Below are 13,852 nucleotides of genomic sequence, written 5' to 3' on the forward strand. Positions count from 1 at the left end.
CCACCAACGAGGCCGTGGGAGAGGCCGTGGTGGCCAGCAGCCAAGCCATGGTGGCCACCAGAAGGGGACATTGGGCACAGGTGGCCCTGGGGCCGCTGGAGCGCTTGGTGGAAGAGTGTGAAGGAGGCAGGTGGTTCCCCGAGGAGCTGCAGCGCCAGCTCGGGGACATCGAGGCCATCCTGGAGGGGACAAAGAAGGCGTCCCCTGATGTCCCTGAGGCCTTGGTGGCCAAAGTGGCCGAGTTTGAGCAGCCGTGGGATGCCAGTGCCTGCCTGGGCAAGGATCACCTGCTGGGGACACTTGGGGACATCCACGACCTCCTCTTGAGTCCCTGTGGTGGCTCCGGTGGCCCCGGTGGCCCAGCAGGTGCGCCCTGGCCCAGCGGTGCCAAAAAGCCGTGGAGGATCTCCCCAGGCTGCTGCAGCGATGGCACCGCTCTGATGCCATCAGGGACAGTGACATCCTGGTGGACAGCGCTGGCGTCACCAGTCCCCTCCTCGCGCGGGATCTGAGACCAATTCGGAGAATTTTCTGGGAATTTTCATGGGCATTGTCCCACATGCTGATGGGAGTTTCTGGGATGACGTTACCAGCCGCACCTGGGGCCATTGTGAGAGCACTCAGAAGGCTTTTGCATTCCCCTGCTGCCTTTTGCATTTTTCTGCTTTTTCTGTTGGGTTTGGCATTTCTCTATTGCCTTTTGCAGGTTCCTATTGACCCCCAGCATTTTGCTGAGGTGCTCATACTGATATTGATTATTGATAATTCCTTGCAGCTGCTCGCTGGCACAATAAAATCTCAGAGTTTGCATGGACAAGTCCAAGGCAGTGTGAGCTTTCTGCCAGGATTTGGGAATCCTTTACGAATCCAATTCTCACATCCCTGGGCCCCCCGTTCCCGGCGCTGTTCCCGGGGGTCCCACGGCTCTGGGGGGTCAAAGGGGAGGGGGCGGAACCCCCGTGATGGGTGGGGGGCACAAAGGGGGGTCCGGGCCCGGTGCTCGGGGGGGTCGGGGGCACTGAAGGGGTGCGGGTGCGGTTTTTGGGGGGTCCCGGTGCTCGGTGAGGGGGGGTCAGTGCTCAGCAGCGGGGGCTGTCCAGGGACCCCCCCGGCCCCCCCAAATCCCAGCCGGGTGTGAAAAACAAAGTTCACTAAGGGATTACTAAACAAAGTTTAATCAGGGATAAAAAAGGGTTTTGGGGCTGGCCAAAGAACTCGCCCTCAACTTAACCCTTCGTTCTCCGGATCCGGTTCCACTGCAGGGCCAGGAACACACTCCTGAGTTTTGACATTATTCAAACACTCCCGGGAGGTTTGTGTGTCCCAGGAACTCGTGTTTGGGTCTCACCTCTGACTTGTCTGCAGGACATTCTGTAGATTAAGTCTATATTTTTGATTTCTTCTCATGGTTCCACCCTGTTGTTTCAGGCCCCCTGATAAATTCATAAATTCTTCTGAGCTTTGTGTCACTGGTATCACCTGGTGAGGCTGGTCCACAGATGTGGGAAACAACTGAATTGTTTTACACCTGAGTCAGTCACACAAAAGCATTTTAACATTGCATAGTCGCTATTTCAATGTTTATTATTGATCTATTTAATGTTTATCTATTTTTAATATATTAAGGCCTATGATATAATATCTGTTCATTACTCTAGCAGTAAATTTGTTATATGGTGCACACATAAATGGATCGATTTTGTTGTACCAGCGAGCAGCTGCAAGGAATTATCAGTAATCAATATCAAGTACCACAGCAAAATCCTCGTGCTCGATAGCAATGTGCAGAAGGCAATACAGAATTTCAAAAGCTGATTATTCTATTGTCATTTATAACCCGGCTCTGCTGCAAGGCACCGAGGGGCTCATTCAGCCCCTGGCCCACCGCCACCTCCATCAGTGTCCCCAGAGCGTCCTCAGAATGTCCCCAAGTGTCCCCAGTGACGTCACCCCAGGAATTCCCATCAGCATTTGGGACAATTGCAATGAAAATTCCCCGAATTCGTCTCAAATCCAGTGTGGTTTGGGGAGGGGGGAGAAGTGACAGCAGCGATGTCCCTGAGGATGTCACCGTCCCCGATGACATCACAGTGGTGACATCGCTGTCCCTGCAGCAGCCTCGGGATGTCCTCTGTGAAAAATGCATATTTTATGGTTGGCTTTTGCAAGTATTATATTGAATAGGGTTTGTATTATGTTACATTGATTAGTAGTGCTGTATTAACATTTTAATGGTAGGGTAAATGTAGATTTGTGGTTAAAACGGAGCTTTTGTGGTTAAAATAGAAACTCTGTGCGTGGGAAGAAAGGAATGAGGTACTTGCACCGGGACGGCAGCCGCAGGACACCGAAATCTTCCAGAGAAAAAGAATTTACAGCTTATTGTAAATGCAGGCGAGCCGGGGGGAAGAAATGACAATGCCTGACTCCAGCTCAGAAGGATGAATGGTTTCTTTATTAGAACTATACTAATATACATTAATATACTGTTTAAAGGAGATACTAAAACTACAAACCTGCTTTTTCTATTAATATATTGTTTAAAGGAGATACTAAAACTACAAACTGCTTTTTCTAACTCCCAAATGTAACTCCTCACAACTCGTGACCCTCTCTGAGATTCCAGCCCCAGGTGGGTTGGATTGGCCCCAGGCTCAAACGATCCTCACCAGAACCCAACCCAGCAACCACCCCAATTTGGGTAACAAATTGCTAAACAATTCTCCAAACACGTTCCACATGCTAAAACAAGGAGCAGAAACAGAAATTGTTTTCTCTTTCGTTTCCCTCTGTGCTCCTCTGTGGAAAATGCTGGGAGGCAGAGCAATGTGCTGCCACAAGCGCTCCCTGATTAAAGGAAATTCACTCTCCGTGCCCCGCTCAGCCCTGCGGGCGCCGCGGGATTGAGCAGAGGCTGCCACTGCTCCGGGCTCTGTGGCTGGACAGGATTGATGCATCATGCATGAGATCGATGAATATGCAACAGGCTGCTGCTTTTAGGTTATTCCTTGTTCAAGGCGTGGTTTTGGCAGCTCAGTGCCCAAACCATCCGGACGTCCGTAATCCCTCGCTTTTTATTGTCTTGTCACTGTCCTGACCTCATTGTCCACATTGTTATTGCTCTGATTTTATCGCTGGTTTTTAATAACTGTTTTATTACTAATAAACTTTTACAATTTCAAAAACCAAACTGATCGGTGTTTTCCACAGTTCCCAAAAACATCCGGATGTCCGAAATTCTTCGATTTTATTGTCTTGTCATCGTCCTGACTCTCATTGTCCAGATTCTTATTGCTCCGATTTCATTGCTATTTTTATAACTATTTTATTACTAATTAACTTTTTGAATCAGTAATTTTTTAACATTTTAAAAACCAGTGAGTGGCGTTTTTCACAGTGCCCAAGAACTCCTGGATGTCCAAAATTCTTCATTTTTTATTGCCTCGTGGTGTTCTGATCCTCATTGTCCACATTTTTGTTACTCTGATTTTATTTATTATTGTTATTTTTTGTTATTATTTTATTTTTATTTTTATTTTTAATCACTATTTTATTACTAATAAACTTTTAAAATTTCAAAAACATCTGATTGTTATTTTCCACAGTGCCCAAAAACTCGCAGATGTCCGAAATTCTTTGTTTTTTATAATCTCGTGGTGCCTGACCCTCACTGTCCACATTTTATTACTCTGATTTTATTTCTAAATATTATTTTATTATTAATTTGTTTCTTTTCTTATTACTTTATTTTTATTTTTAATATTTTTAATAACTATTTTATTACTAATAAACTTTTAAAATTTCAGAAACAACTGATCGGTGTTTTGATTATTGATAATCTGCTATTGATTATTGATAACTCTGCTATTGATTATTGATAATCTGCTATTGATTACTTATAACTCACTGCTATTGATTATTGATAATCTGCTATTGATTATTGATAACTCCCTGCTATTGATTATTAATAATTCACTGCTATTGATTATTGATAACTCAGTGCTATTGAATTGGATATGGGGAGAAGAAGGAACAATGAGGGGAAAATCTCCTTTTTTTTCCTGTTTTTCTCCTTTTTCCCCTTTTTTTCCCTTTCTTTTCCCTTTTTTTCCATCCTTTCTTCCCTTTTTCCCCCTTTTTTTTTCTTTTTTTCCCTATTTTCTCCTTTTTTCTCCTTTTTCCTCCTTTTTTTGCCCCTCTCTCTCCCATGACAAAAGCGAAGATTTGATGAAAAATCAATAAAATGGGAACTGAACTTTTCTAAAATTGCTTTTAAAAAAAAATCCAATGAACAATTGGAGCTGGGTAATTGGTTCTTTAATGACTTTAAATTCGTGCTTTGGGTTTTTTAATCAATGCTTTAAAAAAGAACCTTAAAATCCAAACTGGAACAATCTCCTCCAGTGCCACCAACCCCACCGGTGTCCCCAATGTCCCCAAACTCCCCAAATGTCCCCAAACCTGCCCAAATGTCCCCAAACTCTCCAAATGTCCCCAAATATCCCCAAACCTCCCCAAATGTCCCCAAACTCCCCAAATGTCTCCAAACCTTCCCAGATGTCCCCAGATGTCCCCAAACCTCCCCAGACCTCTCCAAATGTCCACCAGGCCCATCCCCACCATGTCCTCCACGCTGGGCATGGTGGCACCTGTGGGGACATTGGGGACGCGTCACCGACACGCCCGGGTGGCACCGACACCTCCGGGTGGCACTGAGCCCGTCCTGGTGGCACCGGCCACCCCCCGATGTCCCCAGCTCTGCTCCTGATGTCCCTTAGGAGATCCCAGTCCTGTCCCCAGTGTCCCAAACCCCATCCCCGGTGTCCCCAACCCCGTCCCAGCTGTCCCCAGCCATATCCCAGCTGTCCCCAACCCCATTCCTGATGTCCCCAACCCTGTCCCCAGTGTCCCCAGGCATCTCTGCTGTCCCAAGACCCTCCAAACCCCATTCCCGATGTCCCCAGCTGTCCCCAACCCCACTCTTGATGTCCCCAACTCCGTCCTGGTGTCCCCAACTCTATCTTCAATGTCCCAAACCCCATCCCAGGTGTCCCCAGCTCCAGTCCTGGTGTCCCAAGACCATCCACACCCCATCCCTGATGTCCCCAGGTGTCCCCAACACCATCCCTGCTGTTCTCAAGTGTCCCAAACTCCATTCCTGATGTCCCCAGCTGTGGCCAAACCCTGTCCCTGATGTCCCCAGGTTTCCCAAACTCCATCCCTGATGTCCCCAAGTGTCCTCAAACCCCATCCCTGATGTCCCCATGTGTCCCTCACCCGCCACCACCACAGTGACCCGGTGTGGCACATCCCAGCCGGGCCCCAGGGTGGTCACCAAGGTGTCCCCCTTGGTGTCCCCCTCAGTGTCCCCCAAGCGTGGCCGGGTGTGTCCATGGGCACGATGCTCCCAGTGGATCTCCACGTCCAGCGGGAAGAAGCCGACGGCGTCGCAGCGCAGCTCGGCCGGGAGCCCCAGGGACAGCCGGGACGGCAGCAGGGACACCCGGGGAGGGGCTGGGACACGGGACAGTGAGCTGGGGATACTGGGAGGGACTGGGGGAAACTGGGAGGGACTGGGAGGGTCTGGGACATACTGGGAGGGAACTGGGAGGGACTGGGAGGGACTGGGAGCCCCGGCCCCACCCATTCCCGGCACTGACCAATCACGTGCAGCCGCAGCACCTGCTGCACCTGCCCTGGGCGCGCTCACGGAGCAGACGAAGGCGCCGTTGTCCGACACCGAGAGCGGCGGCAGCTGCAGCGACACCTCCCTGGCGCCCCCCGGCGGCTGGGAGGACCGAGGAAACGTTCGGCCTCAGTGGCGCCCCCCGGCGCCTGGGAGGATCCGTGGCCGTTCTGTGTCCAAAAACCCCCAGAACCCCCCCAAAAAAAACCACCAAAAATGCTCCCAAAACCCACAAAAATCACCTGCTAAACCCTCCCAGAAACACACAAAAAAAGCCCCCAGAAATCACCCACAAAACTCCCCCAAAAAAACCCAAAAAATGCCCCCAAAAGCCCCAAAAATCACCCACCGAACCCCCCCAGGACCTCCCAAAAAACCCCAAAAAATGCTCCCAAAACCTTCCAAAAAACCAATGCCCACAGCGCCCCCTAGTGGCCAGGAGGACCGAGGCTGTCCCGTGCCAGTGGGGCTCCCTGGTGGCCGGGAGGACCAAAACCACCCACTGCCAGTGGCGCCCCCTAGCGGCTGGGAGGAGCAAAGCAGTTCCATGCCTGCAGCGCCCCCTGGTGGCCGGGAGGACCAAGGCTGGCCATTGGCGCCTCCCAGTGGCCAGGAGGACTGAGGCCACCCACTCCCAGCAGCGCCCCTTGGCGGCCGGGAGGACCCGACACCCCCTGCTCGGTGGCGCCCCCCGCTGTCCCCGCAGGGCTCCGCAGCCCCTCCCCTCCCCTCACCTGCGCGGTGCCGGGGGGGCTCCCCTGGACCCCAGGAACAGCAGCACCCCCGGCGCGGCCTCGGTGCAGCGGGCGGCGGCCGAGTCGAAGGCCAGCAGGCGCCGCGTGGCGCCGTGGCGGTGCCGCAGCCACTGCAGCGTGAAGGGCTCGGCCGGGGGCGTGAAGGCGCAGTGCAGCCACCCCGGCGCCCCCAGCAGCGCCCGCGTCTGCGGCGTCCGCATGGACACTAACAGGGACACTGAGGGGTGGGACAGGGCGTCATGGATGTGGGGACATCGGGGACAACGGGGGAACATTTGGGATGTGGGGACATCAGGGATGTGGGGGGACACTGGGGACATCAGGGACAATGGGGATGTGGGGGGACATCAGGGATGTGGGAACATCAGGGACATCAGGGATGTGGGGACAATGGAGAGACACTGGGGACATGGGGACAGTGCGGGGGCATAGGAGACATTGGGGGACATGGGGACAATGTGGGGACATTGGAGACATTGAGATATTTGGGCCAATGGGGAGGGGACACTGGGGACATCAGAGACATCGGGGATAATGGGTGGACACTGAGGACATGGGGACAATGCAGGAGCATAAGGGACAATAGGGGGACATCAGGGATATGGGGACATTTGGGGGGACATCAGGGATAACGGGTGGACATTGGGGACATCAGAGACATCGGGGACATTGGGAACATCGGGACAGTAGGGGGACACTGGGTACAATGGGCTTGTGGGGTGTCCTGGTTTGTAAGATAAGCATGTATTCTATTTGCCATCTGTTGGAGGTTGGGCAGTTTTCTTATCTCTTCCAAGAACAATGTCTCCCTCCGGGGAGATATCTTCTGTTCATGGACCATTGAATTGACTCACTGCATGACCAGTAAAGTTACATCATCCCATTGTGAGATGCTCCACCCAGAGGGAGGAGCCAAGCATTCCTAACTGCATAAAATCAGCACTTTTTGAGACACTGGCAGCCACTTTGCTGGATTCCCCGAGGAGCAGCTTCTTCTCTGCTGGATTCCCAGAGGAAGACCAGGCCCAACTACTACCAGACCTTCAGAGAAAACTCCACCCTTCTAGAGATCACCACTTCAGCAGCATTTCATCAGCCACTCCAGGAGGAGCAGCCACCATTTTAACTGGACTATTACCAACACCCTGACTCCTCAGGGTGTCAGGTTTCTGACTCCATCACTAGTTTTGTTTGTACTAACTGCATTTTTTTAAATTACGTTTTTTTCCTAGTAAAGAACTGTTATTCCCATTCCTATATCTTTGCTTGAGAGCCTTTTAATTTTGAAATTGTGGTAATTCAGAGGGAGGGGGGTTTACCTTTTCCATTTCACAGGAGGGTCTTGCCTTCCTACACAGACTCCTGTCTTTTCAAACCAAGACATTGCATCAGCCCGTTCAGGGAAAATGGCTAAAGATGTCTCTAGAACTTCACTGCTGCTTTTGTAACTCTGGGTATACCACCTGAAGTAAAGGCAATGGCCCAGCTTATACTTCCTGCTGAGTTGCTACCTTTTTTGCCTTTGGGGAATTATGCACAAAACAGGTATTCCTCATTCCTCAAAAGGCCAATCTGTCACTGAATGGGCTCATGGCTCCCTCAAGCGTCTCCTGGTACAATAGAAAGGGGGGCCAGAGAGGACAACCCTTCTGAGAGACTGCAGAAAGCCTTTTATGTGTTCAACTTCTTGAAATGATCTTTGATGGACCCCAACCCCTGATTGTTTGACATTTTAATTGTAATTCACAATTGCAACAAAAGGAAAAATCCCTTGCCTTAGTGAAGGATCCAGGATCTGGTAAGATCCTGGGGCTTTATCCTTAGGTCACTTGATGTCACCTGGTGTCACCACTGAGTCAGGAACAAGAGTCAGGCGACACATAAAATCTAACTCTCTCCAGGAGACTAATACTAATTTTTTTAGGAACCCATTTATTTTTATACACTGCTCCAACAGCGGTAGACCTGACTGGTCCTTTAATGAACACACCTCACATGATTGGCTAATTAAGGAAACACCCTTTAGTAAACATCTTATAGGAAAACAACTGTTCAAAACACCAGCTGCAAGATTGCTTTAATTCTTTCTCTCAGCCTTCTCAAAACTCCCCAGAACAATTCCTAGGAAAGTTTACCTGGCTTTCTCTCTGACCAGGCTGGGGTAGAGGTTTTGCTTGCATGTCCACAGAGAATGGTTCCAAGTGGATTCCAGCAAACAATGTGAAGGCGTTTTGAGAATCTTTGACTGCATCAGTTACAGATTCACCTTGAACATCAACATTGGAGAACCCTTGTGAACAGGACCTCGCCACCACATCAGCACCTGTTTAACCTCTAGCAGACTTATGCCCTTGGGAAAATGGTTATGATTACCCAGTGGTATCAGGGCTTACAGGGCTAGATCAGCTTCTGGGGGATTGGAGACTTGGTGGATGGATAAGAAATTTAGTTAAAATAGGCTTATATGTATTAGGATTATATTATGTATTGTTATGCTTATTCTTTGTATTTTATATTGTGTGAAAAAATTAATAGACAAATCACTTAAGAATGTATTTTTGTTTGAACAGATAGGGGGAGGTATGGGGAATAAAACAGAGAGTACAGTGGAACTGATAAAGGGGCCTGATATCTTCTTCTTCTTCTGCCTGATTTAGCAGAAACCATGGGAGAGACAGACACAGAGAAATTCTCCCTGGGCAAGAAGTGACCAAGAAACATATTGTGAGACATAGTGATAAAATAATGTTACCAGGTCATGTGATGTCATAAAGAAGTGTAACCAATGGGAAATTGTTACCAAAAACAGAGCTCTATATAAGCACCATACAAGTGAAACTATATAAACACCTGGTACACTCAATAAAATTGGCTTCTGATCCCAACTCAGATGCCCCCGACTCTCCATCATTGATAACCCCTGGTCTGGGTGATCCCTGTTGGGTGGGGGGAAGGTGTTGGAGAGATTTCTTTCCCTTCTCCTGCTGTGATTTGGATGGTAATAAATTCCCTGCCTGTGCCCGGGCTGGGACTGTTTTGCCAGTGCCGGTGCTCGGGGCGGGATCTCTCCCGATCCTTTTCCTACTCCCGCCTTCCCTCAGCCAATCAGAGACAGCGCGGCTGATGACTCACCAGTTGCTGGGCAGACCCGCAGCGACCAGCGGTCCCGGCCGGACCCGCCCCGCCACGGCCCAATCCTCCTGAATCCTCCCAAATCCTCCGGAATCCTCCCCAAATCCTCCCAAATCCTCCCCAAATCCTCCCCAAGTCCTCCCAAATCCTCCCAAATCCTCCCCAAATCCTCCCCAAATCCTCCCCAAATCCTCCCCAAATCCTCCCCAAATCCTCCCGAATCCTCCCGAATCCTCCCCAAATCCTCCCCGAATCCTCCCAAATCCTCCCAAATCCTCCCCGAATCCTCCCCGAATCCTCCCCAATCCTCCCAAATCCTCCCAAATCCTCCCCAAATCCTCCCGAATCCTCCCAAATCCTCCCCAAATCCTCCCCAAGTCCTCCCAAATCCTCCCAAATCCTCCCCAAATCCTCCCCAAATCCTCCCCAAATCCTCCCCAAATCCTCCCGAATCCTCCCGAATCCTCCCCAAATCCTCCCCGAATCCTCCCAAATCCTCCCAAATCCTCCCCGAATCCTCCCCGAATCCTCCCCAATCCTCCCAAATCCTCCCAAATCCTCCCCAAATCCTCCCAAATCCTCCCAAATCCTCCCCGAATCCTCCCCGAATCCTCCCCAAATCCTCCCCAAATCCTCCCAAACCCTCCCCAAATCCTCCCAAATCCTCCCAAATCCTCCCCAATCCTCCCTGAATCCTCCCGAATCCTCCCAAATCCTCCCAAATCCTCCCCGAATCCTCCCCAAATCCTCCCCAAATCCTCCCGAATCCTCCCTGAATCCTCCCCAAATCCTCCCCGAATCCTCCCAAATCCTCCCCAAACCCTCCCGAATCCTCCCTGCCCCATCACAGGGGGTCCTGTGCAAGGCCACGGGGAGCGGCTGCGGCCGCCGCTGGCTCAGGAGCTCTGTGGGCAGGAAAGGGGGTGACACTGGGACTGGGGGTGCTCGCAGGGCTTCCCTTAATGGTGCCTCCTTCGGTGTTGGGTCAAGCGAGAGCTTCTGGAGAATCTCTCCCCACACACAGGACACTCACCGGGCCTCTCCCCGGTGTGGATGTGCCTGTGGGTGATGAGGCTGGAGCTGTGCTTGAAGCCCTTCCCGCACTCAGGGCAGCAGAAGGGCCTCTCCTGTGTGTGAATCCACTGATGCACTGAAGCATGGACAGACGGCTCCTCGACTAATTAAAGCTGGAACGAAGGGTATTTTATTGCAGTGCTGGACACACATGGAATCATTTCCAAATACATGTGCAAGGAGTTGCAGACTCCTGCTTTCTATTTATACAGGAAAGGTTTTACATATCCAAGCTGTTTCTAAGGACACATAATACATAATCATTACCTGCCCACTTCGTATTATAATCAGCTGAATATCCATTAAGGCTGTGCAATCGTGTTTCCTTAACTGGGTCTTTGGGATTTTGAAATAAGGGAGTGGGTGTAAGGGAGGAAGAAAGCTGTCTTCCTCAAGGTAAACTCTTCACCCATGGCCAGTTTGCAGGACTTTTTGATCTGCTGGTCACGGTAGCCTCTCCTAACTGCTGATTATTCTTAAGGCAAAATATTTCTATGGTCTCTGCTCCTTCAGAATTCCTACATCTATCCCTGTCACTCCTAGCTTTACTTTTCTAATATATTTGCTACTCTTTAACTAAGGCATGTGATTTTTGCTAGCTAACTTGGCTTCTTAACTAATTTTAAAATCTTAACTAAAATACGAAATCTTCTACTATCTCAGTTATATTCCCAGCTGTCCCCTTGACTCATCCACAGTTTTCAATTATCCTAAATACATTTCCAGCTGATCCTTGGCTCATTACGATGAGATTGGAGCTTCTCAGAAACCACTTCCTACACTTGGGACACTCATAGGGCCTCTCCCTGGTGTGAATCTTGTGGTGCTGATGAACTTGGAGATCCACCCAAAGCCCTTCCCACACTCCCCACACTTGTAGGGCTGATTGATTCCCCATCTGGATCACCTGGTGCCAGATCAGGTCTGATTTCCGGAGCTCCAGCTGAAGCCCTTCCCACATTCCAAGTGCTTGTGGAGCTTCTGCCCACCATGAGTCATCTCCACCATCTCTGAGTGTCAAATGGATCTCTGGCTGCCTTCTAGGCACAGAGGGGCTCTTACCTCCTCACAACTCCCAGGGCTGGGTTTGCAGCCCCTCCTTGTGTGGGATCTCCAGGGCTTTTCCTCCCCATTGGGTTCCCATGCTGTGGAGCTGCTCAAAAAAGCCTCAAAACAGAGGTTCTGAGCAGCGATTTGTCCTCCCAGGTCTCTGTCTGCAGCTCAGTGCCTGGGGTAAGGAAAGAAAAGAAGAGGAAGGGATGTGGAAGGAAGAAGGATAGAATGAGAAGAGAAAGGAGGGTGGACAAGGAGAGGATGGGATTTGCCTCCATGCCAGAGGGAAGGGGAAGGAGATCCCACCAATTCATCCCTGGCAGGACAGCGTTGGCAGCAGCGCTGTCCTGCAGCCAGGGGCAATGTTGGGCTGATAGGTGGAGCAGAGGAGAGGGGGAAAGGGGCAGTGACTTCCTCCTCAGCTGCCTCAGTGTTCCATGCTATCTTCCTTTTCCTCACAGCCTCCACCAGCTCCACCTGCACAAAGGTTGGGATGGACAAATCCTGGCTTGGGGGAAAAACAAAGGGTGAGCACCTTGGTCCTGCTGCCCAAGTCCAGCTCGAGAAGTCACCACCCTGTTCACAGTTGGATGGGCCCAGACTCTGCTCATCTCCAGAGTCCCCCACTCCTCCAGGCTGCTGGGATCCCCCAGCTCCAGGATTGGCCATTGCTGCTCTCCCCACTCCGATGCCAATTGGAACCCCAAAACCAATGTCCCCCCCAAACTGTTACCACTGCCCCAGCCGGTACAGAGATCGCTACAGGAACCCTTCACAAGTCTCCAAAGGGGCATCTGCGTCTCACCTTTGGGGCAATGCAAGATCCAAATATCCCTTTCCCTGCAAAAAAAAACTCCCAGAAATCCCCCAATGGATTTGGGGTGAGCTCCCCCTCCCCACTTACCTGCAGGATCTGGGGGAGTAAATGCTGCCATGACCAGGGGAGCTGCAGACTCAGCAGAAGGGCAGGCAAACCGTGTGGATCTGCTGCGGTTCCTCCTCTTCCTCCTCCTGTTCCTGTTCCTTCTTTTCCCTAACCTCCTCCTCATCTCTCTCTCCTCTTCCTATTCCTCCTCCTCCCTGACCACCCCAGATCCCCCTTTCCTACCCACCTCTCCCCCATGGCTGCAGCACCAGCGTTTGGGTAGAGGGAACCTCCCATGAGCCCCCCAGGTATGGGCAGGGGGCTTGGGGACCCACCCAGTGCAGATCCATTCCCCCCTCCCAGAGCCTCACGGAAATCACTCCAGGGATCAAGCGATGGGGACACTAAGGGATCCCCATGGAACCACCCATTTTTGATCCCATCCCCACCCTTCCCTCCCCACTCCCATTGTTCCCCCAACCCAAAGACCCCTCCCAACTCAATCTGAGGGTCCCATTCCTCTCCTGGTCAGAATCCTCTTTTCCCCTGCTCTCCCACCCCTTCCCCATTGTGCCTCCAGCTCTACCTCTCACCCCTGGGCTTGGATTTGGGGATCCAGGCCCCTCCTGTTCAGTTTGAGGATCACATCCCCCCTTTCCCTCAATTCAGGCAGCTCCTGGAAGCTTTTTCCTGGGAGGAATCCCTGAGTTTTGGGACTTTTAGGATGTAGCTTAGGAGGAGAACAGCTCTGTTGGGCTTTCCCCTCCCTGTTGTAGCCCCTCAGCTGTCCCCAACACCCTGGGGGTGTTGGGATTTCCCTCCTAGGGACAAGGACGTTCATCCCCTTCCAGGAGCCCAGTGCCCAGCTGGGGCTCCAGGTCAGGGGTCCTTGAGCAGCTGCCCCAGAACCTCCACCAGGTTCTCCCAGCGCAGCCGGAGCCGCTCGGCCTGGGCTCCCCAAAGGCCTCAGCAAGGTCCAAGTCCTGCCCAGGAACCCTCAACTCCTTCAAACCCAGCATCCCCCTCATCCCCTGCAAGTTCCTCCCATGGCACTGGCCATGGCCATGTCCCCACTTGTCACTGGCCATGTCCCACCATGTCCTCACCCATGGCTGTCTCCCCACCATGTTTCCATCCCTGTCACTGCCCCCCATGTCTCCATCCATGCCTGTGTCTCCCCATGTCCCTAGGGATGGCCCTGTCCCCCTCCATGTCCATGCGTGCCCATGTCACTCTCCATGTCTAATGCTTTTTCTCTTTTTGAGCCTGGTCTTATAAGCTCTCAGA

The 13,852-nt window shown here is 51.4% G+C and overlaps 1 protein-coding gene across 1 annotated transcript in view; it reads left to right on the forward strand.

Moving 5' to 3' along the window:
* LOC110484126 (uncharacterized) overlaps positions 1 to 13,852 on the forward strand; it is a 187,648-nt gene that overhangs the window by 115,937 nt on the left and 57,859 nt on the right.

This window comes from Lonchura striata, chromosome 39 (assembly GCF_046129695.1).
Source record: "Lonchura striata isolate bLonStr1 chromosome 39, bLonStr1.mat, whole genome shotgun sequence".
Taxonomy (NCBI): domain Eukaryota; kingdom Metazoa; phylum Chordata; class Aves; order Passeriformes; family Estrildidae; genus Lonchura; species Lonchura striata.